At 36.8% G+C, this 25,493-nt stretch overlaps 1 long non-coding RNA gene across 1 annotated transcript in view; it reads right to left on the reverse strand.

The window, feature by feature from the left end:
• Positions 1–283: 283 nt before the first annotated feature.
• LOC149214866 (uncharacterized) overlaps positions 284–25,493 on the reverse strand; it is a 61,418-nt gene continuing 36,208 nt past the window's right edge. Inside the window, exon 2 of the long non-coding RNA XR_016250957.1 lies at positions 284–500. This is a non-coding gene — a long non-coding RNA (uncharacterized LOC149214866). The remainder of the gene's footprint in view (positions 501–25,493) is intronic.

The raw sequence follows: 25,493 nt of genomic DNA on the forward strand, positions 1-25,493 counted from the left end.
AACCTTCCCACATAACCATTAATTTCCATCCATACATTAAACTATGTTTTTTTTCCTTTCGAGGTATGAGATGCCTAAAAGAAGAGAAATATTATCTCTCAAAACTTCCTGGTAGCATTAATGGGAAACTTCATTTTTCTTTTCATAACATACCAGGTAAGATTACCAGATGTACTTTCAATTTTCACTAAATTAACAACAAAAAGATGACAATACATGACTCTCAAATCGCTCAATGAACCAACTCACCAGTAAGGAATGCCTCTATCAAAGGCTCAATCTGAGGTATGAAGTTTATTGAGTCCTTATAGCCTTGGCATATCCATCATTTTACATATTTCAACACTCCACATTCAAGCCCATTGGCTTCCATGTAACCTAAATGGAAAAAAAAAAATATTGTGCAAAATTTCAATGCTCAATAGTCTTTTACCTGTTTGAATTAAATGGACTTAATCACTATTACTCAATTAAAGCACCTGATCACCTCTTCTTTGCACCTGATTATGACATAAGGGAATCATGAGATTAATAAGATATTCCCCTTACACATGGAAAAAGCTAAAATGATGGAGACAAATTGCCAAACACAACATTTATTTGGACTCAAAGGAGTCAATATGCAAACTTTATTTTCCCACATGCCTAATTAGGGTATGAAAAACCCGTTGAATGTTATATAGAAAGCAACCCTTCATTATCCATAAACCGTCGTGCATATTCCATTGGATAATTTGTCACAACATATCTACTAAAATATATTAAAAAATCTAAAATCTACACTAAGGGTTTATTTCTCCTTAAATTTATGGATTTACTAATTATTATCTATTGTGTTCATGCAAATTATAACTATGCAAAAAATAGAGAACAACAAAATAAAACTCACAAACCACAAATTAACATGAGATATAACTCTGGAAACCTTTTTGAGAGAAAACCTAGCTGGAAGGTGAGGCATGTGGCTTGTGTGTTGCTACAATGCACAAACCCTCTTTGTTTTTTGTCTCCCTTACCCATTCTCGACTACTCTGCTCATCTATGGAACAAAATGCACTCAAATAGAATGGAACCATTTTTCCTCCTAGTGGCCCAGTTATAACATTGTCCGATAGCCTACTACTGGTTAAGTTTGACTCTTCCAACTCTTAGATAGAGTTACAATATCAAATATTCATGGTCACCTAGCTAGTACCTTTCCATGAATAATGGAAAGGCAGATGTGGCATCCTCTTGAATTATGGTTATCAAAACAGGAAGGTCAACTTCAGAGTGGCATAATTTTTGCATACAAAATCTGGTTGAGGTGATTCTTGTGTTGTTGGAAAAGTCTTTGAGTCTAGAATAGTGCAAAAATGTGCCAAGGTTAAGAGGCGAAATTTTATGCCCAAAAAATGTCACCTAATGCACCAAATTTTTCCCTAAAGGTTTCAGACCTCAATTTTCCAAACTAGGTCTCGCCCATAAAAATGGCCTTGCAAGTTGAATCCTCCACTTTTTCCACCTTGTAAGCTTCAATATGGATGAAAAATAATATAATGATTTAATTTGTGTCACACCTCCCCATTTTGGGAAGATTTTGGTCCCCAAAATCTTCTACTATCTGAGGCGAAGAAATTTTGCCTCCATCTCCTAGGTGTACCATTTAGCTTTGCCTAGAAGCTATCTTATCAACCCAATCTACCAAAGGTCATGTCGCCCATGTCTTATAGTTCTAGACCTCTTCAGAAAAACTATATCCTCTGTCCACTCTTCCTAAGCATTTGGTTCCAAATCATGTACAGAAAGTAAGATATGTTCCTCTTCTTGATCTAGCATTGAAGGCTCATAGAATTTCAAATAATTTACATTCACCAATGAGTAAACGCACATGTATGGGGGTAAACTAAGTTTATAGGCATTATCTCCCACCTTTTCAAGTATCTCAAATGGACCATAACGCAAAGTTTTGATTTCCTTACCAGGACCTTGTAGCCTCTCCTTATTCAACTATTACCATATGTTATCTACAACCTTAAAGGACTTCTCCATTTTGTGTTGATCATGTCTGGGCTTGTACTTTTCTTGTGGATTTTGTAGTGTCTCTTGTACCCATAGATGTATCTCCTTGATCTTCTCAACAAATTTTGCTACCCTTAAGATATACGTAGTAAGATCCTCCCTAACTGCTCCTTGTTGTTCATATGCAATATCCAAAGGTGAAGATGGAAAATATTCAAAACAAGTTTCAAATGGGGACTTACTAGTAGAAGCGTAGATTGTTCTGATATAACACTGTTGTATATACACCATAGTTTCTTCACAAGTCTATGGATGCTTCTGATTGTAACCCCTAAAAATTTGCACCAAATTCATGTTGACTATTTATGTTTGTCCATCTATCTATGGATGGAATGTTCTAGACCTCGTTAACTCCATGTCCATCTTCTCCCACAATGTAGTCCAAAATTCATTAAGAAATATTATGTCTCTATTTGAAATGATGCTCCCCGGTATCCCAAAGTGCACTCAAACATGTCCAAAGAACAAGTTCACAAATTCTTGCTCGCTGATGGTCATTTTACAAGGCATTAAAACACACGTCTTGTTGAACCTGTCAACTACCACAAACACATAGTTATGTCCCTTCTCGGTTGTTGGTAAAACCCCCACAAAATCTATGGAAATTTTTTCCCAATGACAAGTGGGTATAGAAAAGGGATGATATAGACCATATTTCTTTTTACTATGCTTGTTGGTACAACAAATCATGCATCCTCTTATGAACCTAGCAACATGTTGTTGCATCTTGGGCCGATACACACACCTCTACAAGTTGGTCATTGTCTTCCTTACAACAAAGTGTCCTGCAACCTTGGAGGTGTGAGCCTCTCTAATCAACTACAGTTGCTCGCCTTTAGGAACACATAATCTATTTAGCCTGTAGAGTAATCCATTCTAGAGATTGGTAGTCAACGATGTTGTTGCCATCATGCACATAATTATGGCTTTGAAATTGTTGAAACACCTCCTTGAAGTCCTCATCCTTCGAATAGGCCTCATTGTATGCATCATGGGTGAATGTCTCCATGAGCACTAGAGTTCCCAAAGTTGTGATCTTTGATTTCGGTGGCCTTATAAATGTGTTGGCCAACTTTAATTCAGATTGGATCATTATATTGTTTTTCATCCATCTCGATTCTTTCAGAATGGAAAAAATGGAGGAATCAACTCATAAGACAATGGGACCCAGTTTGGCAAATTGGGGTCTGAAATCTTCTGAGATCGTTTTGAGGCTTCAAATAATGTTTTCTTGGGGTATGTTGCGGCCTCAAAATTATGTTGCCCCGACATGGGGGATAACCACCCGGTCCAAACCTTAAGACAACTCCTTTTTCGTTTAAAGTGGTGGCTCCGACTAAGGATAATGGGACCAGTTTCCTAGTGTGGGTTTTAAGATGAGAGTGGGTGGCTCACGAGTGATTGCAATAGAATAATGATAATCCAAATGACATATTCTATCATGCAAATCTCTAAACTAACTTATTCTAATATAAACCTGGGTATTTTTGTGTTGTATGTGATCTACAAAGATATTTGCTTAACATGTGATAATAAAGATCAATCACGCATAAACAGAGATGATAACGTATAAAGATAATTTATTTGACTAAATAGTTAGTCAAAAAAATTTATAAAATATATCGCATATATGATGAGTTATATATGAAAATCAACAATTTCAGCTAGGCATCATACAATAGTGCAATTAACGCTTAACAGAAAGGATAAATCTCACATACAATTCATGAAAATAAAGTGTTGTCACTAATTAAAATAAAAACAGAATCAATCATACAAGATAATAGTATCATATGTGCGAAGCTCTGTTCATTTGACTAATGACATGGATCAACTCCTTTCTTCAAATCAAATTATCTCCTAAGAACACAATAGTGCATCAACAGACGAAAGTAGTCTGATATCTAAAAGAAATTATCATGTTCCATAATTTCACCAAAGCATTCACAAACTTACAAAAGTCCATTCTTTGCAAATGTTTTTGATAAAATTCTGGACCCTTCTTTAAATGCATGAGAAGGGTATAAATATTATTCTAACTAATGTGCAGGAAATAGATTATACAAAAATTTGTGGAGGTTTCAAACAACCTTCCTCCCAACTAGTTAACTAACTCTAAAAATAAACAGTGGCTTGATGAGCAGAGGCTAAGATGATGATTTGTTTTCTGCCAGCTTGTCCTTCAAATCGCATATATCGGTCATTGGATTGAGTTGAGGAGGTGCCTCAAAATGTGTCATGAGCTGTCCTACGAAAATCGCATCGGTGAGAGGTGGCAGCATCCGCTGATTGGAATGAAGTGAGCAGTTAAGGGTCATGATTTGACCGTGCGGCTTGACGAGGTATTGCCAATACGAATCCCAGGCGGTCTTGGTCAATTTTGTGATTGCTTCCCTTTGAGACTTTGCCTTTTTCTTCCAACTTTTATGCAAAGCACCTAAATCGAGCATTTCTTTTAGATTGCCTTCCTTTACCAGGTTGGTGACAAACATAGTGTGGTTCACTGCCTTGATTATATTCTTCGATACCCCAGCTACCCTTGCCACTGCTAGCTCAACTTGCTTGATTCTCGCGTCCCAATCCGTGAAAAGAATGTCTTTGTGTGTCTCCTCAATCTCAGGCAGATTGGCTTTCCTTCCGTCTTTTGTTTCCTGCCATTCGATGAACTCTGAGATTCTGGTGTTCAGATCAGTAAAATTGGTTCTCTGGTCAATCACCTTATCTGTTAATTGTTCGCTAGTGATCAAATAAGGAGTAATGTGTGACATCTTTTGGAAAAAGTTCTCTTGCTGTTTCATCAGGAGGGAATTCAGTTCCAGCGCCTCTTTAATGAATTCCTCGGTAGTAGGAACTTCCTTATATCTTTCCATGGCTTGCTACAATTCTTGGAGTTGCATGTTTTTGGCTGATATATCGGCTTCATGGCTTATCTTTAGGACCTCCATGCTCTGTTGCAATTGGGCAAGCTACTCAGTTGCTTGCCTATTCACACTTGCTTTCTCTATTTCGAGCTGCTACTCGAGCTGTGCAATCCTCTCCTCCTTTTCTCTCAACAAAGTAGAGACTTCAGTAGCTTTTTCCATGGTGGTCGTTGCATATGCTCCCATGAACTGTGACAATCTAGTCAAGTTCTCAGCTGGGTTGAAAGGAATGTCCCTCCAAACTATGTCCATTGGCTCATTTCCAGGTGGGAGCTCGGGTGTTTCTACCCTTTTCCTTTTCCTTTGTCTTCTTACTACAACCTTGTGGAGCAGGTTGTAGAAAACATCAAGTGGAGGGATTTTAGTCACTTTCAATATGATCCCTGATGCGGGCAGAGCAGGGATAATCTCAATCTACTGGGATGTTGTTGCCTACTCATCCATAGTCTTGGACTGCTCATCCATGGATTTGGACTACTCGTCCATAGACCTAGACTCTGTATTCTCCTGAATATTGAGAGGAGTTTGACACTCCATTGTTTCTTGGGTATCTGTCATTTTGGGAGTGTCTTGCAGTTTTTGATTAAATTGATTCCACTCCTGCTCCAAACTACTACTTTTCACCTCTGAACTGATTTCTTTAGGTCAGGTGCTCATAACCTATTTCTCGGCTCACTTCCTGTTGGACTCTGATGTGTTACCTATGTCTTTGGCCTCCCCTACACCTGGTGTTTTCTCAGTATTCACCTGAGATTCTATGCGAGAACTAGGTCCTTCACTGTTAACAGTCACACTGGGCATAGGCTTATTTTCGATCTTCAACAAGTGCATTGGGATTACTTCGAGCCTTTCATTTCTGAATTCCCAAAATTTTTCAAAATCTTCAGGACTCAGGTTGGCTTTAGCCCATTCGAACGCTTGTTCGAAGGATTCAACCGACTGTAACAGGTCTTCAAAATCGTTATCCTCATGGTTGTATGGCTTGAGCTTTACCACAGTAGTGATGTTATATGCTACCTGGTCTGGATCAAATTTCCTTTTTGGAAAAGTATGAAGCCTGAGGGCTTCCATGCTTACTGACTCCTTAATCACATGATTAAAATTTTCTAAAGAAAAAGAACCGCACTTGACAGGAAAAGAGGGCCATAATAACTTCTTGCTTTCTTTGAGAACTTTAGTTAGGCCTTTTCCCACAGTCTAGTGGGTGATTTCCCTTGCCAACAATTTATCATAAACATATAATGGAAGGACATGTGGGTTGGATGTGCTACCAAAAACCCTAATATAGGTGAACCATTCTTCAATAAAATATTTGACAACAGCTAGAAGGTCTGTAACGGCTTCTTGGGAAAACCCGGGGGCTTTCTTATTGAAAATTATTTGATGCAAGGGAAAAATAACAACATGACATATTTTATAGAAATGGGGTATATAATGGGATTCCCATATTTGCTTATGATTGAGATGGATAGGGTAGGGGTCCTCTAAGGTCCATTTCCAACCCTTAGTCGGAAATGTAGTGGAGAAACAGATGGTTTCCATAATGTAGGCACTAAAATAGAACAAAAGTTCTCTGGAGAGGAGGATCTCTTCTGTCAATATTCAGTAATGATGGTGGCTAGGTTATCAGATAGGATGGTGGCCCAATTCATGATGTGGGAATTAACGTAGGCATCAATCAGAGGAATCCATTCTATGGAAAACTTGGAACTATTGGGTAACCCATATAATCTACATAACATAGCAGCTGCATAGTTGTAGGGGCTTTCCAAAGAGGCTATAGGATACATACCCGATTTGTCAAATTTGAATTTGTTCTCCAATACTCTCCAGCTGTGAATCAGCGTGCAGGGGTATGGGCTCTTCTTTGTGAAGTTGGCCACATATTTCTTGTCATATATATCCTGAGGGTCAGGTATATGGTAAATTTTCTGTTGGAAATAACACTAAGAGGGGGGTGAATCAGTATTATCAGATCAATAATTTTGTTTCCCAAAAAGATTTATATACGCCACTTCAGTGAAGTGAACTAGTGTGTACACGCGGTTGCGCTTAAAGAAACCAGCATATATCCAGAGAACTTGTGATTTAGACAATTTATCATGTGTTGAGCTTAAAACAATATATCAGAGATTTATTAGACAGTGTGGTAAAAGCAAAATAAATCATCACACATAAGCAACACATATGAAAACCAAGATTTAAGGTGGAAACCCAATGTGGGTAAAAACCACCTGCTGCTATCGTCTCTGTCTTCTTTTAATAATAAGAAAATCTATCTACAATCTTGTACTGGTGCAGACTCATACCAATACACAGGCTTCTACCTGCAGAAGGTTACAACATTCTCTCGTTCTCCAGCTTCTACTGGAAGGGAGCTACAACCCCCTAGCTCTTGTACTAGCCAATATGTTTACTAGTACGTAGGTGTCAGCCTACAGAAAACTCCACTCTTCCACCGGGGACCATGTTTCATGAATTTTCAGACTGGATACTCCTGGATCACAACACCACAATCTAAAGGCCACGTTTCATCAAATTTTCATATTGGACCCATCAACGCTTTTAAACTTAAGCTGCATCAACCAATATTTAGTTAATCTGAACAATTAGATCATTGTCACCAGAACATTGTGTTGCACCCAGAACCCTGCATCATCATTCAAAACCAGTTGTAACCTAAAAAATCATGCATTAGAGTGTATATGCTCCTTGGTTGAACCCAAACTGCATGTATACGCTACTTCCGTAAATTAAACCTGCATATACCTTCAAAAATACTGCAAACATAAACTTTTGAATTAGGTCTATACCAACCATCAATATGCTAAATATCTACTGTCAACTTACAGATCTTTACACAAGCAAGGATAGAGATCACTTCTTCTCACTTATATAATTAATCAATCAAATGTCGCCCTCGTTATGCATTCAGTTTTACATTCAGATCTAAGAAGACTTCATTGATATACAACAATAAAACAACAGAATTTTATCAAATAGATCAGTCAGATTTGAAAAGAAGCGTTTCTTTTGTATACGCTACTTGAAAGAACCAAACCTACGCGTATACGCACTTTGGCCGAGACGAACCTGCGTACACATCTGTAAATATTGATTCAGAACTTTGTTGTAATTTCAAACTTCAAACAAACCCAGATCATGATAGATAACAAATAGAACAGGCACAAAACATCAGATCTAGTCTTAACCAATATCAGATCATTCAAGAATAAGTCATTTCAAGTCTCATGATTCTTGATCCAATATTGAACTCAAGGTGCACGTGAATATTTCAGATCTAGTCCCAAACATAACCCTGCAACTTCAAACATACTTCGGATAGAAGTATTCCTTAGAATCTTATTGTTTTCCCTTCTGGCCTTATGATCTTCTCTTCCTTATATAGCTTCAGGCCCTTTGTCAATACCTTGGACCAAAAACACTTTGTACCAATACCTTGGACCAAAACCACTTAGGACCAATATCTTGGACCAAATACCTAAGGTCAATACCATGGGTCGAATACCTTGGACCAAAAACTTTATTTTCCATCTCATACGCGCTTTTCCTTCTGTGAAGGTGTGTGTGTACATATACACACTTTTTGTTTTGTGTTCCCGCGTGTATACGCTACTTTGATAAAGTGAACCAGCGTATACATCTCTTTCTTCAAACTTTGGAGTCTAATCTATAATCCTTTATTGTTAACTTGTTAAATTGTGAACTATCACCTGTGTGAGTTTCCATCAAGGACAACACCTATATCATAACACCAACAATCTCCCCCTTTGGACTTGATGGAAACAACAACACCAAACACCAAATCACTGACCCCCTTTGACATCAAGGGCAAGGGGCGGACCAAGATATTCTCCCCTTTGATATACATTATGTTGAATTCTTTGATTAAGCTCCCCCTATGCTGAGATGTACTAAACCGTCCATGCAAGGTCCATGCTCCCCCTGAGCACATGCAGAATCTGCAGGAATAACATGACTCTATAACTCAACTAGGTGAGTATGACTTTCCTATCACCAATGACTCGTACATACATCAATCTCCCAACCAAGTGGGGATACACCAAATTTGACTCATCCACCGACCAAGTGGGGACATACCAATTGTTTATACATGACATAAATACATCATCCATCCCATGCAAAGTGGGGATACAAATTACATCATTTGTCCAATAGGACTCATTAAATGTATGAGAAGACATATCACACCCTATACTTTTACATGACTTAAGCAACAAATGGTATAAATATCTGAAGCCATAGCTGGACTCAACAACCATAATGCCAACAATGCAGAATGCACGTCAAGGCTAATGCTCCCCCTAAACCTGTGCTACTTGTGCATTGTTAACAAGTCAATGATCAAGGCATCTTTGTCAGTCAGATAAAAATTAATGAACAAAGCATATCAATAGATTGTAATCATCAACATCAGACAGAGCACCCATAGCAGATTTTGCCCCACTATTTTTCTTGTCTGAGAAACATATACGCTCCTTTACCCACAAAAACCCACATGTGTACGCGACTATACTTCATGAAACATGTGTATAATAAATTTTCTCTGAAAAACTGGATTTAACATCAGGATGATGCAGCAACTACTCCTAGATTTTGTCTGAGATATTCAAATGTTTCTTTGGGCAGTGGTTTAGTGAATATATCAGCACCCTATTCTTTGGAAGGAACATACTCCAATTTGACCTTTTGTTCAAGCACTTGTTCATGTAGAAAATGGTACTTGATGGATATGTGCTTGGTCTTAGAGTGCATGACTGGATTCTTTGAAATACTGATGGCACTTGTATTATCACATAGAATGGAGATGGATGGAGTACATGTGATCTAAATGTCTTGCAAAGTTTGCATCATCTAAAGTAGTTGCGTGCAGCAAGATGCAACAGCCACATATTCTGCTTCAGCTGTAGATAAAGCAATTGAATTTTGTTTCTTGCTGAACCAAGATACTAACCTGGAGCCCATATAGAATGCACCACCACTAGTGATTTTTCTATCATCAATACTTCTTGTCCAATCTGCATTTGTATATGCATGAAGAGTAAGCTCTGCATCTCTAGAATACCATAAACAAAAGTCATGAGTTCCTTGAAAATATTTGAAAATTCTTTTCACTGCCTGAAGGTGTGATTCCTTTGGATTTGCTTGGAATCTTCTAACTATTCCTACTGTATGCATGATGTCAGGTCGGGTACCTGTTAGATAAAGCAGACTGCCAATCATGGATCTGTAAGTTGGTTGATGTACTATTGTTGATTCATCATTTGAGCTGAGACTACATCCTGTTACCATTAGGGTACATACAAGTTTAGAATCTTCCATTCCATACATTTTCAAGATCTGTTTGAGATATTTGGTTTGTTAAAGAAAAATACCATCTTTATTTTATTGAACTTGTAGACCAAGAAAATAGGTAAGTTCACCAAGCAAGGACATTTCAAATTCTTGTTGCATTACTGAAACAAAATTCTGACTCATGGATTCTTCATTGCTACCAAAAATGATATCATCAACATAAACAATAATAATTAGCAATTTATCAGTTTCAATCTTTGTATATAATTGTTATCTGTTGAACCTTTTGTAAAACCCTGTTGGTGTAGATATTTGTCAAGGCGGTAATACCAGGCCCTTGGAGCCTGTTTCAGACCATAGAAAGCCTTTTTGAGTCTGCATACAATTTTTGCATCATTTCCAAGAATGAATCCTTCTAGTTGTTCAATATAAACTTCTTCTTCTAAATCTCCATTGAGGAAGGCTAATTTTACATCCATTTGGTATACTTTGAATTTCTGAAAATTAGAAAGAGCAAGAAACATCCTTATGGCTTCAATTCTGGCAACAGGTGCAAAAGTTTCTTCAAAATATATACCTTCTTGTTGAGCATACCCTTTACAAACAAGTTTGGCCTTGTTTCTAATGACTTCTCCATTTCCATTCAGCTTGTTTTTGAATATCCATTTAGTTCTTATAATATTTTTATCATGAGGTCTAGGAACTAATTCCCAAGTATCATTCTTTTCAATTTGCTCAAGTTCTTCATCCATGGCCTTGACCCAACATTCATCTTTGCATGCTTCATTTACATTTTGAGGTTTGGTGGAGGATAGTAATGCTACATAGCTTGAGGACCCTGTAATAGTTCTTGTTTGTACACCTGCCTCTTTTTCCCCTAATATTTGAGTTTCTAGATGATTTTTCTGAACATACCTGGATGGAGTCTTTTCTTCTACCATTATCTCTTCTTCTGGCGCTTCATTGGTTTCTTCTTCAATATGGTTTTGATTTGATGTGAGAAAATAATCCCCATCTTTTTCATTGTCATAATCTTCTATTGATTTTATCTGTTTTGGATTTTTGCATGCTTCATCAACTACAACATCAATTCTTTCAACAATTTTCCCAAGTCTTTTATTATTACATTTATATCCTTTACTTCTGGAAGAATAACAAAGAAGAATACCTTCATCTGCTCTGGGTTCAAACTTACCAAGTTTTTCATCAGTCCTTTTGATAAAACATTTGCTTCCAAAAACTTTAAAGTATTTTACAGTAGGAGTCTTACCATACCAAAGTTCATGTGGAGTTTGAGTGCTATTTACCCAAACATTTGCTTTGCTAAGAATAGTCATGGCAGCAAATGCAGCTTCACCCCATAATGTTGTCGGAGTTCCAGATTCATCTAGCATAGTTCGAGCCATTTGTTGAACTATTCTATTCATTCTTTCTACCACACCATTTTTCTTAGGAGTCCTTGCGGTGGAGAATTGCCTTTTTATTCCATGTCGTTCACAAAAGTCAAAGAATTCATCTGATGTAAATTCCCCTCTTCAATCAAATCTAAGGCATTTGATTTTTCGATCTGATTCATTTTCAACCAACGCTTTGAATGCTTGGAACTTTTCAAATGCTTCATCTTTATGCTTTAGAAGACCTATCCAACACATTCTGGAAAATTCATCAATGAACAAAATAAAGTATTCTTCTCCATGAGGTGACTTTTTCCTTGTTGGTCCACATAAATCAGTATGGACAAGTTCAAGAGGCTTACTCGTTGACCCTTATTTTTCCATGATCACACATTTGATTGACACTCAATAGGTTATACTTTAAATCGTCTACATACATAACATTTCCAGCTTTAACCTTTTCTTTCAAGAAAACAGAGCCTTTACCTTTTATGGCAGCTGAAGTGTCATTTCCAAATGAGACATTCTTTTCCTTTTCTACGGCATTATATAAGTGAAGTTTCTCTTTGTCACCTGTCATGTGTTTGGAGCATCCACTGTCGATGTACCACTGATTTTCTTGTCCTTCTACATACAAGGCTATACCACATCTTTCTGTTTGAGATTCTTCCCTTCTCCATATCTTGGAATTCAATGGCATTTTCTCCTTTTAAGGTGTTTGCCAAAATTTGCTCCTGCATTCAAATTCTTCATGACCAAAGTTGTTACAGATTAAGAATTATAATTCATTTTCAAGAAGAGAAAATTTATTATAGGAACTTCTCTTGATCCCTGTTACATTCCTTTGATTTCTTACTTCTCTAGTCATGATGGTTTTGTAAGAAACACATTGAGCAGCTTTATGCCCAAAATTATGACATGAAAAACATTGTCTATTAAAGAAGTTTCTACAACTATCAAATCTATTTACCTGTTGATTGTAGTTTCTATTGATATTCATCTTTGGAGAAAAATTGAGTATGATTTGCATGAGGTTGGTTGTGGCTTCTATTCATCCTTGGAGTAAATTGAGTATGATTTACCTGGTGATCAGCTTTATGCCTTTGTTGACGATTGTCATATCGTTCACTGGTATTTGTTGCATCAAAATAACTTTTGGTGGAGGTTGACGGCTTTTGTGATTGAGATGATTCTTCAATATATCCAAGACCTATCTTTATCAGAGGAGAACACTGAACTTTGATAATTTCATTTAAATTTTCTGATCCTTTAGCGAATCTAAGATTGAGAGATTTCGTTTTCTCAAGATCCTTTCTTAGACCCACAATTTCACATTCTAGTTTTTCATTGTGTTTTTCTTTTTCAACAAGTTGGTATGTCAAGGTTTCTATAATCATATTCTTTTCTTCTAAACAGATTTTGAGTTTAGAGATTTTTTCATGAAAATATTCATCTTTTAAAATATCCCAAAAATTATCATCATCATAAGCCATGAGAAGTTTATAATCATTGTTGTTAGATAAACTATCACTATCCTCTTCTAAACAATCCCAAAAATCATTGCTATCATAAGCCATGAGAAGTCTGTAATCTTGTCCAGTTTCATCTTCATCACTATTAGATAAACCATCGCTATCTTCATGAGTAAAGTAACTCCTTTTATTCACAACTTGTTTTCTATTCCTTTTTGCATATTCCCTTCCTTTTTCATATTTATCTTTATGAGGACATCTGGCAGCATAATGGTTGACTCTGCCACAAGCAAAGCATTTGAAAGGTAGCTTACCTCTAAACCTTCCAGAACCCCATTGAAACTTCTTGACGAAGTTTACCTCATCTTCTTCTGAAATATGTCCTGATTCATTGTGTTCTTCCTTTCCTTTTGCTGAAGCTTTAAATGTGGCTTCTCTCATATCTGATGGTCCTGCTTTTCTCATCTCAAAAGCAGTTAAGATTCGATGAAGCTCTGTCATAGTGATATTCTGCAGATCCTATTTTTCTTCTATGGCAGACACTTTTGATTCAAATTTAGCAGACAAGGATCTCAAAATTTTCTCAACTAAGGTAACTTCCTTTATTTATTCACCCAGATTCTTCATACAATTAACAACCTCATCTATACGTAAGAAGTAACTAGCTATACTTTCATCACTATGCATCTTAAGAGTTTCATACTGAATTCTGAGAGTTTGAAACTCAGCACGTTTTACCTGAGAGTCTCCTTCGTAGCTCTAAACGATTTTGTCCCATATTTCTTTCGTTGATTTGAGCTACATGACTTTGACAAACTCTGATTGTGACAGACTTCCCAATAGAGTATTGACAGCTTTGGCATTGATTTCATATTTTTTTTTACCTGCCGCATCTGTAGGAATTGTTGGCATTATGATTCTGGTTTGGCTCTATGGTACAGGTGTTGTACTTGATGGCAACTCACTCAAGTGGCAAATCTCTATTCAGGCTCTTAAAATGATGGAAAATAAAAGGTTCGCAGGTGCAACGTTCAAAAGGTGCGGACCCGCAAGTTCGCCGTCCAGGGAGTGCGGACATACCCGCAGGTTCACCGTTCATAAGGTGCGGTCCCCCAGTTCACTCACTCCAATGCAAAGAAGTGCGCTCACATGGGGTATCCTATGTTTGGCCCTTGGTTTTTTTAGCCCGTCTTTTACGATCCTATGGTTTTGGCCCGTGGTATAGGATCTAATTTATTGAACCCCAGTTTGGATTCCTTGTATTGGTTTTTGATGGTTTTGTCCCATGGTGTGGATAAGGGTTTGACTATAAAAAGGGGAAGGAGATCACTTGGCTAGACACTTGTGAAAATTTGAATATCTTAAGATCTGAAATTTTGGGTGATTGGTTTTACAAAGCTAGATCTAAATCAAGGAGAAATCTTAAGGTGAATCTATTGATAAGTCTTGATCTCTCGGGCGCATGATCAGATCTGTGGATCTGACTATCTGTGACACATTGGAGGATTGTTAATTTGGCCCTAATCAGAGGTTCGCAGGCGATCTATGGCGTAAGTGCGGGGGTACGCAGCGCAGGAGAAGATGTAGCGCGGGGGTACGCAGTGCAGTAGAAGGCGCAGTGCGGGGTGCGCAGTGCAGAAGAAAGCATATTGCGGAGGTACGCAGAGGCACAGAAGGACCAGTGCGGAGGTACGTTGTCTGACGGACAGTGAAGGTGCGGATCTGGGCTGAGGTACGCAGTTCAGCAGAAGGAGTAAGTGCGGTGGTACGCAGAGCAGCAGAAGGATCCAGTGCAGATCTGCGCAATTCAGGCACATAAAGGCTGCGGATATCCGCAAATTTATATTGGTGAAGTTGCGGACCTGTCTTAAAAAATTTGTTGATTGTATTCTATCTATTGTTGCAGAGTTCTGGGTATAGATTCTGGTATTACTTTTCTGTTTACAGCATTCTGATAAGTTGGGTGATTCATTGGTTGATTGTATAAGGAGATTGGGTGATTTGCATGTACTTGATGATTATTTGATCTTCTTGGATCCAGTCTGAAAATTAATGAAATGTGGTCCTTAAAGAAGTAGAAGAGCAAAGGGGGTTGTAGCTCCCTTCCAGGAGAGACTGGAAAACGAGAGAGAGTTGTAGCTCTCTACAGGTTGTAGCCTGCGTACTGGTAAAGGACTGCACCAGTACAAAATCCTTGTAAAAGAAGTTTCTAATTGAAAGAAGATAGAGACATATTGCAGCAGGTGGTTTTCACCCACATTGGGTTTCCACCTTATATCTGGTGTTCATTGGTGTGCCTATCTATTTTTCTTGCTCTTGTCCATTATTATATGGCACTGACATACAAATTAATGATCAATACTGAAGAATAAATTAAAGTATAAATCTGGAAGGCATATTGAAAAGAATTTGATAATACTGATTCACCCCCCCTCTCAGTGTTATTTCCTACAGGAATTACTGTTGGAAATGTGTATCCTCCTTCCACAATTTCCCAGACATATGTTCCAAGAGATTGTAGATAGGTTGTGGTTCTTATTTTCCAATAAACAAAGTTGCTCCCATTGAAGATTGGCGGTCTGATGGATCCCATGCTTTCTTGATTATTCATGTTGATGAATATCCTTTCAAGCAATCAAGCTTCTTCTAAAGGACCTGCTCTGATACCAATTGTTGGAAATAATACTGAGAGGGGGGTGAATCAGTGTTGTCATATCAATAATTTTATTTCTCAAACAGATTTATATACGCTACTTCAGTGAAGTGAACTAGTGTGTACAACAACTCTGCTTAAAGAAACCAACGTATATCCAAAGAACTTGTGATTTAGATAATTTATCATGTGTTGAGCTTAAAACAGTATATCAGAGATTTATTAGACAGTGCAGTGAAGGCAGAATAAAGCAACACATATGAACACCAAGATTTAAGGTGGAAACCCAATGTGGGTAAAAACCACCTGCTGTTGTCATCTCTGTCTTCTTTTAATAATAAAAAAATATGTTTACAATCTTGTACTGGTGCAGACTCATACCAGTACGCAGGCTTCTACCTGCAGAAGGTTACAACCTTCTCTCGTTCTCCAGCTTCTACTGGAAGGGAGCTACAACCTCTAGCTCTTGTACTAGCCAATATGTTTACTAGTATGTCGGTGCCAGCCTATAGAAAACTCCACTCTTCCACCAGGGACCACGTTTCATCAAATTTTCATATTGGACCCATCAACGCTTTTAAATTTAAGCTACATCAACCAATATTCAGTTAATTTGAACAATTAGATCACTGTCACCAGAACATTGCGCTAAACCCAAAACCCTGCATCATCATTCAGAACCAGTTGTAACCTCAAAAATCATGCATTAAAGTGTATACGCTCCTTGGCTGAACCCAAAATGTGTGTATACGCTACTTCCGTAAATTAAACATGTGTATACCTTCAAAACTACTGCAAACATAAACTTTTGAATCAGGTCTGTACCAACCATTAATATGTTGAATATCTACTGTCAACTTACAGAGCTTTACATAGGCAAGGATAGAGATCACTTCTTCTCACTTATATAATTAATCAATCAAATTCCACCCTCCTTATGCATTCAATTTTACATTCAGATCTAAGAAGACTTCATTGACAGACAGCAGTAAAACAATAGAACTTTATCAGATAGATCAGTCAAATATTAAAAGAATCTTTTCTTTTGTATACGTTATTTGAAAGAACCGAACCTAGGTGTATACACACTTTGGCCAAGATGAACCTGCGTACAAATATGTAAATATTGATTCAGGAACTTTGTTGTAATTTCAGACTTCAGACAAACCCAGATCACAATACATAACAAATAGAACAGGCACAAAACATCAGATCTAGTCTCAACCAATATCAAAGCATTCAAGAATAAGTCATTTCAAGTCTCATGATTCCTGATCTAATATTGAACTCAAGGTGCACATGAATATTTCAGATCTAGTCCCAAACATAACCCTGCAACTTTAAATATACTTTAGATAGAAGTATTCCTTAAAATCTTATTGCTTGCCCTTTTGGACTTATGATCTTCTCTTCCTTATATAGCTTTAGGCTCTTTTTCAATACCTTAGAACAAAAACACTTAGTACTAATACCTTGTACCAAAACCACTTAGTACCAATACCTTGGACCAAATACCTAGGGTCAATACCACAGGCCAAATACCTTCGACAAATACCTTGGACCAAAAACTTGATTTTCTATCTCATACGTGCTTTTCCTTCTGTGAAAGTGCGTGTGTACGTATACATGCTTTTTGTTCTGTGTTCCTGCATGTATACGCTACTTTGATAAAATGAACTAGCGTATACATCTCTTTCTTCAATCTCTGGAGTCTGATCTGTAATCCTTTGTTGTTAACTTCTTACATTGTGAACTGACATCTATGTGAGTTTCCATCAAGAACAACAGTTGTATCATAATGCCAACATTTTCTTCAGGTCCTCTGCTCTGAATGGACCCATAAGTTCTATTCTTGAATTCTTGAATTGCCTATCTTCAATGGTGATGTTTTTGACCACCCACCTGATCATATCAATGTATGGGAGGATTTTAGCCCTCGCTCCTATCCTATGAATGAAAGAACAGGCAGCATCCTTAAACTAAAGTCCTGAAGGTCTTCTTGAGTCAAAAGTTGCTCTTTTGATGATAATCTTGGGATGCTCGTCCTCAAGCCTATTGTATATGACCTCCCAATTTGTTGCTCCTCCGGCACTGTAGACTGTATCACAGAATATAGGAGCCATCTCTGTAAACTCAGATTCAGTGATGCTTTGCTTTTTCTGTTTCTGTATCACCTTCCTCAATGACATGTCTTCTGTAGATTACCTGAAATGGGCAAGATATATCAACACAGACAGTGTCGAGAAATTAACATTGAAAGCTTTTTTGAATGACTTTGGAACGTGAGAAAGGTTTAAATGAGATACTCAATGTTAACTACCCATAACTTGGAAAATCATTACCTCCCCTCCGGCCGCTAAACATTTATTAGCCTATCAATTCGTTCGTTTTTGTATTAAAACACAATTATTTTACACACTTACCGCTCTTATTTGCACATCACAATCTTTAAAAGGATGCAATATAGTGTTGCCTGCTCAATAAGGCGAAATGCGATTGTGATCGTCACAATATCGCATTTCGCAGATCGTTAATGGATGTCATAGCGGCATAGCTTAATTACTTGCGATTTTTGCGAAGTGAAATTTGTGAAATAACAAGGTTTTTTTGATCGAGATATCACAGCGGGAGGTTTGATCGTGCATCGCAATTTTTTAAAGGTGTTTTATGATCATCACATGGAAAAGCGCAATTTGCGATTTGCGATGAGGATCACATCCTTGGGTTGTTTTGCAAGATTTCTTAAGGCAATTTCTTAGAGTTAGGTTTTATTATCCTAAGACTAAAAATTTAAAAAGGGTCCCCATTTATATCTCTAACCTTAGCTATTTTTATTCATAAATGGGGGGGTTGTTTCATAGTACAACAATTGGCAATTCACTTGGGAGAACCAGTTATCTCTAAGTAGTTTTCTGAAATTTCTAAAACTTTCAAAGTAATTAGAGTTATAGAAATAATAATTACATGAGTTATAAAGTAAACAACATTTCTCTAGAATCGTAATCACTTACTCAATCTATTTATTGAACTACTTTACTCTTGTAATGATAAAAATACAAATGTTTACATCAGTCAATAATAAGATTTAAAGTGATATAGCAGGTGTTTTCTACAGATTAGTTTTTGGTGTTTACTCATTTATCATAGATAGAGCCTCTGCTACCAGCAGGCGTTCATAGCCTCGACAGGGTTATGTTTTAACCAACAATGATTCATTGTCCCATCTGAAGCAATTTTCAAATTTCAAAATGATATTCACTTGCTTTGAATCTCACTTGGATCTTCTCCCTTTTTCCTTTTTAATATAATTTTTTTTATTTTACGTTTCTTAAAAGACATCGTCTAGGCTTGGTAACCTAATAATGACAATGCCATTCACTAGTTGTAACTAAACTGAACAAACTGGCTCTTGATGAGACCCCTTGTCTTCTGATCGATTGGATCATTGGCTATTACCCTATTTTGATATGAAGTATTGGTAATATCAGTTTAATTATTTCCCTATGACCATGGTAAACAAGCTCGTAATGAGACTTTTTATCTTCTAAGTTTTGTATATTTTGAATTACACTCTGAAAAAGGGAAATTTTATCATATCGAGTGAATCATTAGCTCTTTTAAGAGTTTTGGATGATAATGATAGAGTTTTAAGATACTCATCTGCAGAAAGTCCTTACTAGGTTAAAGATTATTTTCTTGACTGATAACAAAACATTCATATTCTAAAAAAAATGAGAGTTTGTTCATAGAATAAATGTTCTTAGTAAGATCAAGTTTTTCTAAAGAAATCAGGTTTACTTTGGTACTCAAATGTCCTAATTATTTCTTTTAACCTTTACTTATAGAAGCAAAAAATCAGAAATATTATCAAAGATTTTATTTTGAGAAGCCAAAAGTAAATCCTACTTAACCTTTATTTTCCTAAGAATCTTAAAGGTGATATGATACAAAATTGGAAGAGGTTATCTTTTAAGAAAAGTATTTTTTCAATATTTTCCCATTAACCGTAAAAGAATCCTTCTTACCACACAAGTCTTGTAGAAGAAACGTTGATTGTCCAATTTTCCCAATGATTTGAAAAGGGCCAAGCCATAGTCTTTGGAATTTGGTATGTTTACATTTTTCCTCGTGTGCTTTGTCCCATTTCAAAACCAAATCACCTACTTGAAAAGTTTTTTCACTGGCAGTGGTTATATCAAAAGAGCCTTTGACTAATTGTTGATGATGGAAGTGGGATGCTTTGGCCTTTTCTCGTTCTTCATCAAGCTTAAGAATATGAAACTGTCTAGCTTGGAGAGAGGAAGAAGGGTTTCCATCGATGAATTGCACTAGGGAAAGAGATGGGATTGCTATGTGTGTGGGAAGAAGAAATTCTTTTCCATAAACTAAAGCAAAAGGAGAAGAATCGATGAAGGCCTTCTGTGTAATTTTGTCTGCCCATAGAGCAAATGTTAATGCTTTGTCCCAATTCCTATGATTTTGGTCAATAGTCCTTTTGATAATTCTAATGAGGTTTTCGTTCGTTGATTCTGCTAATACATTACCTTGTGGATAATATTTGGCTGAATATTTTAATTTAAAACCTCGCTTTAGAGAAAATTCTACCATTGCATTTCCAAAAAAGTAAGATGCATTGTCAAGCATTAAAGCTGAGGATAAGCCAAACCTGTTAATCATGTACTGATCAATGAAGTTCATAATGCTTTCTATATTAGCTATCTTTAGGGGGGTAGCTTCTACCCATTTTGTAAAATAATCAGTAGTTATAATCATGAATCTATGTTGTTTGGAAGAGTTAGGAACAATCTCACCAATTATGTCTAATCCCCATTGTTCGAATGGTTGTTGGATGTTTACTGGTTGCAAAGGGAATGTTGGCTTCCTTTCTCTTCCAGTTGTGGTTTGACAAGTTTTACACTTTCTTGCATATTCATGTGCATCCTTAAATATCGTTGGCCAATAATATCTTGCATGCAGGATTTTGTGAGTTGTGGTATTTCCTCTGAAATGTCCTTCGGCTGATCCATCATGTAATTCCTGCATAACTTTTTCAGCTTCAGGTTTCTCCAAGCATTTTAGCAATATTGAATCATAATTTTTTCTAAACAATACATCATTGAATAATTCATACTGATTTGATTTCAACCTTAAGGCATGCTTTGTTTTATAATTAAGATGCATAGGAGCATATCCGTTCTTCAAATAAAATTTCAAATCAGCATATTGTGATTGTGTATCATTGAGGATTACCTCTGATATTTGCACTTCATTACCTTGATCTTCTTCTGCTGACAACTAGGAAGCTCCTGTTAACATCCTGCAAAAACCTTGGCCCCTAACAATTTTACCTGGTCGGATTTCTACATCATATTCTTGAAGCGCAGTAACCCAATTGGCTCTTTTCTCCCTTACTTCTCTTTGTATTAATAATTGTCTCACTGCAAGGTAGGGTACTACTATCTTTGTATGGGCTTTGAGAAGAAAAGGTCTGAAATGTTTCAAGGTTTTCAAAACAGTAAATGCTTCTTTCTCGATAATTGAATAATTTAACTCGGCACCTTGCAAATTAGAACTAAAAAAAGAGATGGGTGTCTCAATATTTTCATCGTTCAGCTATGTTAAAATTGTTGCATATGATGTATCGGATGAAAAATTATATAATACAAAAGGTTTGAAAAAGTTGGGAGTTGTTAGCGAAGGAGCATTAATAATGGCTTGTTTAATCAAATCAAATGACTCCCTTTCATGTTTGCCCCATTTGAAAACTGCGTTTTTTCGTATCATTGTCTGAAGGGGTAAGACGATCTGAGAAAAATCTAGAACAAATCTTTTTACAAAATTAATTTGGCCTAGGAACGATTGCATAGTATTTTTGTTATGTGGGAGAGGAATATTTTCGATCTCTTGGACTCTATCAGGATCAATGTAAATCCCTTTTTTCGACACTATAAACCCAAGGAGTTTGCCTTCTAGTAAAGCAAAATAAGATTTTTTGGGATTTAAGGAAATGCCATATTTCTTGCATCTTTCAAAAATGTGCTTGAGGTCACTTAAATGATTGTTCCTATCCTTACAATAGACTGTGATTTCATCTAAGTAAATAACAACTTATTTATTAATCAGACCTCTAAAAGCAATATCCATAGCATGTTGAAATGTAGCACCTGCGTTAATGAGTCTGAAAGTTATCTTCTAATAGGCATATTTTCCCCACTTGGTCGTGAATGTTGTTTTTAATATGTCATCTAGATGCCAAAGAATTTGATTATATCCTGAGAATCCATCTAGAAAAGACATTAATTTCGGAACCTGCAACTAATTGCAATATCTGCTCCAGGTAGGTAAAGGAAACTTGTCTTTTTGACAAGCTTTATTCAGGTTCCTAAAATCAATACAAATCTTAATATCATCGTTCTTTTTCCTTACATGCACCATATTTGATACCCACTTAGAGTGTCTAACAGGGAAGATTATTTTAGCTTTTAGAAGCTTGTTCAATTTGGATTTGATTTGACTCTCAAGGTTTGGGTGAATTTTGTGAAGCTTTTGTTGAATTGGCTTTTCGTTCGAAGTCATAGGTATGGTATGTTGAATCACAAAGGTATCATAGGTTTTGAGATCTGTGTAATCCCAGGCAAAAGACATTTTTGTATGTCTTCAACAACCTAATGAATGATATTCTTTCTTCTAATGATAGTGTCAGGCCAGGCAGTAACTCCATTAGGCAAAATCTGATTCATATCTTTCATTCAATCAGGTAGGTCTATTATATACATGAGGGAGTGACTGTTCAGTTCATCTCCCGATGACTGTTCACATTTCTCATTTATTTATTTACAATAATTCACCCAATCACAAGGATTAGGTGTCAACATTCCCCCCCTTAATCTGAAGGGATGTTCATGAGTCCAAGCATCATTCTGAATCGTTCAAGTTTTTCCCTTCCAAGTGCTTTGGTGAAGATGTCTGCAATTTGCTCATTTGTGGAACAATGACGGAGATGGATTGTTTTGGCCTCAACATGATGTCGAATCAGATGATATTTAGTATTGATGTGCTTCGTTCAATCATTGAACTTTGGGTTCTTGGCCAACTTTATTATAGATGTATTGTCAATCATGAGTGGAGTTGATTGTACTTGTTTTACCTGCAAATCTTCAAGAATTTTCCTGAGCCACACAATTTCTTTTGTTGCTTCAGCTACTGCCACATATTCTGCTTCTGTTGTGGAATCTGCTGGAACTGATTGTTTGCGTGATCTTCAGGAGACAACGTCTGATCCAAGACTCATAGCATATCCTGAAGTAGATACCCCAGTTTCTTTGTCTCCATCGAATTCTGAATCAGAGTATCAGATCAAGCTGAAGTCATCCACCTGTGTGTACTTGATTCCAAAATCTTGAGTTCCCTTCAAGTAGTTTAGAACTCTTTTTGCAGCAGACCAATGTCCCTCACAAGGCTTTTGCATAAACCTGGAGAGGATTCCAACAGCAAATGAAATGTCTGGTCTGGTAGTAGTTAGGTAGTTGAGACTTCCTACAAGTTGTCTATACTTCGTTGCATCCTCAAATTCCTTTCCTTCAATAGATGTGAGCTTTAAGTTTTGTTCCATTGGAGTAGTAAGAGGATTGCACTCTGTCATGCCAAACCTGTTCAACAAATCTCCAATGTATTTCTTTTGAGAAAGAAATATGGACTTTGGATGTTGGGTTACTTCAATGCCAAGATAATAATGAACATAGCCCAAATCAGTCATTTCAAAACTTTTCCCCAATTCCTTCTTTATGCATGCAATGTAACTTTCATTGTTCCCTGTCATTAAAAGATCATCTACATATACCACAAGATATACAACTGTTTTGCCAACTTTCTTGACAAATAAAGTTTCATCATCAAAATCAAAATGATTGAAATTGAGTTTCAAAAGATGCTCAGTTAGTTTTTCATACCAGGCTCGCGGTGCTTGTTTAAGGCCATACAAGGACTTCACAAGTTTGGATACTTTATGTTCATGTCCTTTCACAGCAAATCCTTCAGGCTGGGACATAAAAATGTTTTCTTTTAGATCTTCATTCAAGAAAGCAGTTTTTACATCCATTTGATGGACTTTCCAACCGTTCTGAGCTGCTAGTGCAAAGAGTGTCCGGATGGTAGCCCATTTTGCTATGGGGGCAAAAGTCTCCTCATAATCGACCCGTTCCTTCTGTGCAAAACCTTTTGCCACAAACCTAGCTTTGTGCTTGTCAAGTAAGCCATCAGTTTTATACTTGTTCTTGTAGACCCACTTGCAGCCAATTGGTTTGGTTCCTAATGGAGGATCAACCAGCTTCCAAGTGCTGTTCTTTATGAGGGCATCATACTCCTTTTGCATTGCTTCTTTCTATTCATCATGAGAAGCAGCTTCTTTGAAGGAAGTTGGTTCAAAATCTGTAGACAAGTTCAATTCACAATCATAAGAAACATCCATATCAACAGGTGAATTAGAGTCATCTACATCACCTCCATTTTGTCGGTTTGAATTTCTGGTTCTTGTTTTTCCAACTTCATCAGGATGAACACTTTCAAGTGTCTTTGTCAGCCACTTTGGGGGACCTTTCTGAGATGGTCCAGGCTTCTCCGTTGATTGAGTTGAGACTGAATCAAGATTCATTCTCCCAATTCTATCAATACATCACTTAAAGCATCATTCGTTGTTGGAGTTTCATGCGGGGGAGAGTGTTCTTCAGAAGAAGATTCCACATGTTGATCTAGTATAGGAATCCCCCCTTCAAGATGTGGAATCTGATTATCAAATTCTTGAAATGATTTCGCTTTTGCAAATCTATCCAAGCGATCAAGTTGTCGCTCAAGAACATTATCAGTTTTGGATGATTCAAGGAAAATTACATCTCTAGATACAACAAACTTCTTATTTACTTCATCATAGAGGCGGTATGCTTTGGAAATGTTTGAATACCCCAGGAAGATACACTTACGACTTCTAGCACCAAGTTTGTTTCTATGTACCTTTGGTATCAAAGCATAACAGGTGGAACCAAAGACCCTGAGATGTTTTACCGAAGGAACATGTTCATACCACATTTCATAAGGAGTCTTGTTTCTTATAGCATTAGATGGACATCTATTCTTTATATATGCAGCACATAGAACAGCATCAGCCCAAAACATTATCTTTATATTTTTGAAGAAAAGCATGGATCGTACCATATTCAAGATTGTTCTATTCATTCTTTCAACTACACCATTCTGTTGGGGATTATAAGGCACATTTGTTTGATGTTTGATCCCATGTTGGCGAAGATAGTTTTCAAATTCATTTGAGTGTATTCTTTTCCATTATCAGTGCGAATAGACCCAATATTAGATTGTGCATCATTTTCAATCCATTTATGAAAATTCTTGAATGTTTGAAAAGCATCAGATTTGTTCTTCAATAAATAAACCCAGCACATTCTGGTGTAGTCATCAATAAACATCATGATATATTTATTTCCATTTGCAGAAGGAACAGGCATTGGACCACATAAATCTGAATGAATGAGTTCAAGTTTCCTATGTGCTCTTGAATGTGAATCATGAAAAGACTATTTGCTATGCTTTCCTAGAATGCAAGCATCACATTGCTTAAGTTTTTTAGGAATTGTAGGCAAACCAG

Source organism: Pinus tabuliformis, chromosome 1_1 (assembly GCF_031772625.1).
Source record: "Pinus tabuliformis cultivar Carrire ecotype Pingquan chromosome 1_1, CPIR1, whole genome shotgun sequence".
NCBI classification, from domain to species: Eukaryota; Viridiplantae; Streptophyta; class Pinopsida; order Pinales; family Pinaceae; genus Pinus; species Pinus tabuliformis.